This window comes from Nanorana parkeri, unplaced genomic scaffold (assembly GCF_000935625.1).
Source record: "Nanorana parkeri isolate BGI_ZX_2015 unplaced genomic scaffold, ASM93562v1 scaffold10, whole genome shotgun sequence".
NCBI classification, from domain to species: domain Eukaryota; kingdom Metazoa; phylum Chordata; class Amphibia; order Anura; family Dicroglossidae; genus Nanorana; species Nanorana parkeri.
The window spans coordinates 5,473,762-5,479,956 of record NW_017306278.1 but is presented as its reverse complement, the minus strand read 5'-3'; the positions used below and the strand labels follow the sequence as shown (position 1 = coordinate 5,479,956).

The 6,195-nt window shown below is 42.8% G+C and overlaps 1 protein-coding gene across 1 annotated transcript in view; it reads left to right on the top strand.

The window, feature by feature from the left end:
* ALX4 (ALX homeobox 4) overlaps positions 1 to 6,195 on the top strand; it is a 75,383-nt gene that overhangs the window by 20,936 nt on the left and 48,252 nt on the right. The window lies entirely within an intron of this gene.

Below are 6,195 nucleotides of genomic sequence, written 5' to 3'. Positions count from 1 at the left end.
ATAAATCTCATAAAGCAAAAAAAAAAAAGAGCGAGTTGTGTCACACAGACTTCCCAGAGCCTGATGGGAGAGAGCAAGGAGGCCTTCTCAATGCTCGGCAAACCGGGAGAATTCTTGTAAAATACATAAAAGTAAAAACAGCAAATGAGAGAGAAAAAAGAGGGGGGGGAGAGAAAGAGAGAGAGAGATAGAGAGAGAGAGAGGGACAGAAAGGGGAAGTGAGAAAGAAAGTGCTGGCTATCATACTGCCCAACATATGTTGAATACATCTTACTAGTGTCAAGGACACAAATCTCTCTGTTCCTGTTTTTTTGCGAGGTTTGGTATTCCTGCCAGAACAAGATGAACTCAGTTCACACCAAGGACTTGCACATGTCTTGTCTGCAGTGACAAAAGCAGCCAATCACTGCCACTGTCTCGCACATATTCAGCCCTATGCTACCTGTGCAGCCCTATAAAATATGAAAGGAACCATTATATACCACTACCAAGACCGTTCACTGCTGCTCTCTCTACTTGTGCAGGATGACTGGTCTTGTCTCCGCTACCTCCTGTTAAAAAGACCGGTCACTGATGCTCTCTCTCCTTGTGCGGGATGACTGGTCTTGTCTCCGCCCCTCCTGTAAAAAAGACCGGTCACTGCTGCTCTCTCTCCTTGTGCGGGGTGACTGGTCTTGTCTCCGCCCCTCCTATAATAAAGACCACTCACTGCTGCTCTCTCTCCTTATGCAGGGTAACTGGTCTTGTCTCCGCCATCTCCTGTAGACAGTCTGTAGTGGGCCTCCCACAGCTCTGCTCTTTGCACAGGCTATGTAAAGCACAGTGATGATGTGAGATCACTGGGTCTGTTATAAGGTATGTAATGAAAAGGGAAAGGTTTATGTAAAAATAGCATGATCCCATAGGTGATGGGAGAGGGACCAGGGAAGGCAAAATGAAAGTCAATTTAGGGAGGAGAGAGAGAGAGTGTGAGAGAGGGGGGTGAGGGAGGGGGAGAGAGAGAGACTGAGGGAGGGATGGAGAGAGAGAGAGAGAGAGGGAGGGAGGGAGAGAGAGAGAGAGAGGGATAGTGTAAGGGGGGGGAGAGAAAGAGAGAGAGAGAGAGAGAGAGAGAAAGGTTTTATGAATATTATATATAAATGTATTTATTTGAATTTTTTTTCATGTCTTTCTAACACTAAAGGATTTTATTGCAATCTGTAAATGTCTCCATTCTAAAACCATCGATAATCGTGCGTTTGTAATAAAAGCGTATTTAGAAGGAAATTTGCCAAGCGCTATATTTGCTCAGCCCGAAATTCCCACGTTTTATCAAGCCTTGAATTTGATTCCGGCCGGATTATAAACCCCCCACCGCGAGCGTGTTATGAGAGAGGTGTCATGAACAAGCAAGAGAGCCGTACGTATTCCGCCCGTACAAGCACCGGCTGTAATCTCTGTTGCCCCTTCTGGTTTGGCGTGCCGCCTGATGAAACCTGGTACCCCACAATCATTTTTTATTAAGAGGTGATCTGGTTTGTATATAGAATTACTCTTAATAACCTTCTCGGCCTCTTCATCTCTCCGCACCCCCTTTGTGCTCTCAGATCCGTTAGGAAAACATAGCGGGTTTGGCTCCGCTCCGCTGACTGTACAATAAAAAGAAAAGTAATTTCATTTTTGAGTTTATTTTAAAGCCAATCCGTCACATGTGTAGAGCAGATTGAAACAATGTAGAAACCAATTTTACTTTTTAAATTCGCACCGCTATTACCAAAGGAATTATGGGCCTTTTTGTTTTTTTTATTGAAAGTGATCCGCTTGATGTAAATTAAATAATCTTATCAACGTATGTCAGAGTGTATGTAAATGTAATGTAAAGGCAATTGTATGTAAAGGCAATTAAATAAAATCTCATAGAGGGTTTAACATGTTATTGTAATTTTAACTTTAAATCTGCAGCTTTAATTAAAGAAGAACTCCGGGCATTTTAAAAATTAACCCTTACCGTGGAGATACCTCTGCACCAGTCACGTCACAAGGGGGATGCTGGGGGTACGGCCCTCACCCGGTGACACCACTGCAGTGGTGACACCAAAATGACGGACAGTCATTTTGGTGTCACTCCCTCTAAAAAGTCGGGCACTCGGTCATGGACCGAGAGACCAACAGTGTCAGGAGAGAGGAGGGGACCCGGTGGCATATCTCATCCCGCCTGGGGGAACTTCCCCTTCTCTCACTGCCGGCGTCCTTCACCAATCAGATGGCCGCTCGTGCGCGATGACGTCATCACACCTGGCCTCGGGACGCCCCTGCCCTACACTGCAAGAGTTAAGTGCTTGTTTTTGCCTAGGGCCTAACATAAAAAATATATACTCACCTGATCCTTGGCTGGCCAGAGCTGGGTGGAGAGATGATTGGGAGACCCCGCCTACCGCCGCCACACGAGGTAGCATGCACCAGCAACCCCCCCTTCCCGCCTCAGGTGGCGAAAATACTAGGGACGTCCCAGCCTCTGCCTGTATTCTGTGTGCTAAAATGTGTCAATCTTCCAATCTAAAAAAATTAGGAGCTATGGGGGGAATTTACTACAACTGGAGCAGACAGAATCTGGAGCCACTTTGCATAGTGACCAATCAGATTCTAGCTTCAGCTTGTTCAGTTAAGCTTTGAAAATGGAAGCTAGATAAGCTGATTGGTTGCCACATACAGCTCCTCCAGATTCTGTCTGCGTCCTCTTTAGTAACTTCCCTTCATCCCTTCTATTTATCTTTAAAAAAGTTGAAGGCAGGAAACCAGCTCCTGTTAGACTACAAGTCCCAGCACATGGCGGCCGCAGAGGCCGGTATTAACTGAATGGATGTCGGGATTTCTGCAGTTACAGAAACAATTGAGCTGAACCTCTTAGCACAGGAAATAATCCCCGCTGGGCACTTACACTTAACTGAGGCTTTATTCAAAAATCATTATGCTCGGTTTACAACATAATATCCGCCGATACCGCAGCCCTATTTATACAGATGGGAAGCCGGTTACTGCAGCAAATGGCTCAGAAAATGAACATTGGCCCAGGGACGTGTTTCAGGGGCGGGCCTCACCACAAAGGGTTAAAAGAGCACTCCGGGACAGAACCTCTAAGTCCATAGGAAATACCTTGAACTATATTGTTGTAGACATGTTTTCTTGCGTGTTTTGCAACAAAGTAATGTTTGATAAAAAAAAAAGATTTGAAGGGCAGCTAAACCCTAACAAATGAACTTCTCATATTTGCTCCCTTTTGGTCTGTTAAATATACCACTGAAAGTGTTTTTGCATCTGTTCAATAAGTGCAAAAAAGTTATTTGAGAGACCAAGTGAGCTTTTAACGTCCTGTGTACTCTGCCTGAGCTGTACTGACATCTCACAAAGTGTTATCACTTCTGTAAAATACAGAACACCCCCCTTTTGTTATGGGTATTAGTAGAGGGGGAGGTGCTCTGTAGTCACTTCTTCCTTTTCCTGCTTAGTAGTGCAGCACAATGGTCATGCTTTACTCATCCTCTCTCTCTCACCGAAACCTATGGGGTCAGTTTCTTAAAGGAGTAGGCAATGAACGTTTCAGCGTGCTTTAAAATTGTGTTCTTGTTATGTGTGGTGCATATCTCTTAAAGGGGAACTCCAGCCAAACATTTCCCACTTTTGCACAGATTAGAGACAGATTTAAATCTCTTTTGGATTTTTACTGCTGCCAATCAGGGAGAATATCCTTTATTTTGAGTCCCACTGAATGCACAGAAAAAAAAGAATACTCTATTAAATGGGGAGAGAGGAACCCAACCTTCCTTCAATCTAGATTGAGCAGCTTTACACACATACTGGTCATACACTTGGGAATTCTTTAAGCAGATTTGTCGCTCTGTCATATATACCCACTTGTGGCCTGATACATACAGCCAAGAAAATGCCATCGAAGTACACAGGGTGTGTGTAGTTCTGTCCTTCTTCTCCATTGTCACCACCCGTCCTCCCGTGCACTTGCTGGCAAATCCTAGCTGTCAAAATGACAACGAGGGGTTGCTATGTAAATACAGCAGCTGTAAGAGTTTCTGCTGTCAAAAACGATCAGACACAGTGTTTGTAAACATTGTTAAAATGGGAGATAGAGAGATACAAAGTAACATTGTTTATAAACATTAATCAGAGGGAGAGAGAGAGATACAAAGTAACATTGTTTATAAACATTGATCAGAGGGGAGATAGAGAGATACAAAGTAACATTGTTTATAAACATTGATCAGGGGGAGATAGAGAGATACAAAGTAACATTGCTTATAAACATTGATCAGCGGGAGAGCGGGAGAGGAGATAGAGAGATACAAAGTAACATTGTTTATAAACATTGATCAGAGGGAGATAGAGAGATACAAAGTAACATTGTTTATAAACATTGGACAGAATTAAAAAGCGGTGGTGACTCTGTTGAAAGCGCAGGACCCTGAAACATGTAAGTGGAGGGACTCGGTCCTCATTAAGGATACACAATTCCGGATGAGTACTGGTGGTTTTAACCCCGGCTAGTTCAATGTCCTTGACATTCCTTAGTCATTGATGCTTGTTTTCCCTCTTTTGCCAGCTTCTGATAGTTCCTAGTGACAGTTCCTGCTTCTGTACAATTGGCCTGACAGTTGATGGAGTTGATCTACCAAGATATATGCTGTGATCAAGTCACTTCTTTGAAAGTGCAATCTATTTATTTTTTATTGATCTAGGCTCCATTCACACATAAGTGCGAGTGTAGACAGGTGATTTAGAGACTCTTATTTGTGCATTTGTAATGGTTTAAATGGGAGCGCCTTCAGGTGCTCCCATTCAAGTCTATGAGGCCACAACAAACATATTTGTCCCAAAAGAAGCCCGTTTACTTTGTGGAGCTATACACCACTGGCAACAAGCTACACAACGCTCAGGGGGGAACAAGGGCCATTTAAAACAATGGGATTCTTCTTGTTGGGGGTTGCCGCACTTAGGAACATAGAAACACCCAGGTGTGAATGGGACCCAATGGGAGCTTTTATCTGAACTATCCAGTGTGCTTTGATTTCTTTGAAACTTTCAGTTATATATGCTCTTGCATATACATTGCAAGGATGAGTAGACTGCCTAGGTTTCAGTGAGGCACATTAGATTTGAAGACTGAAACATATTTCTATTTTTCGGTAGTCAGGCTTCAGTCACTGTTCCTCAATATCCTCTCAGCACTTTGGAAAGTTTCATATCCCTCACCATACAGAGGTGGGAAACCAATCTTTCCTGAAATAACTATCATTCATCACCTAGTACCCCCAGATTCTCCTTCTGTCATCTCTTCACAATACACACCCTCATCATCTTAGTCATCGTCTTGTGTAACCATCATTAAGCAGGCCAGACCCCAGTAGAAGTTTGTTTGCAAAAAAATGTCAGAATGTTTGTGTGATCCAATAATTTTTGAGGTCAAATCAATGAACAATTTAAACTGCAGAGCCAAAAAAAAAATTGAAGGAGCAGGATTGAATTTTTTTTCTGGAACAAATGAAATTCTAACAGTGATTGTGTTTTTTGTTGGAGAGATTCCATTCATTCCAAAATCGAATGTTAAAATGAAACAACATTTTATAAAACACTCTACAAGTCTCTGATTATCGAATGTTTTGATGAGATTTTTTGTATGAATGTTTCGTTGTGTATGGTCAGCTTAATACGCACAATGCTTTTTGCTGGTGCATATGGAATAATGTGATCTACAAGTGAGTGGATTATACAAAAAAATGAACAGGGTTATTCACAAAGCTGCCGAGTGAATAACTGAGCCGAAGTGAACAGTGCCGAACGACGTTCGGTTATTCACTCCAGCTCAGGAAGGCTGATTTCAGCTGTACATCGGCTGCCTTTGGTCGGCTGAACATGCTCTGCAGAGGGACTTTGACTCAGCCGATCCAACATCTGGATCGGCAGAGCTGAAGCTCCATCAGTTCACTCGCTACTGTTCGCCCCTATTCTCATAGGGGCCGAACGGCAGTTAGTGAATAGCCAAATGCCGCCGAGCATTTGGCTTGGCTATTCTGCTCGGTACCTCCGTGGTACCGAGCAGAATAGAAAATAAGTAAAATGGAAAAAAAAGAGTTAAAAAATGTATTTAAAAATGTAAATAGAAAGTAAAATAAAACTTAAATAATATATATATATATATAAATATAC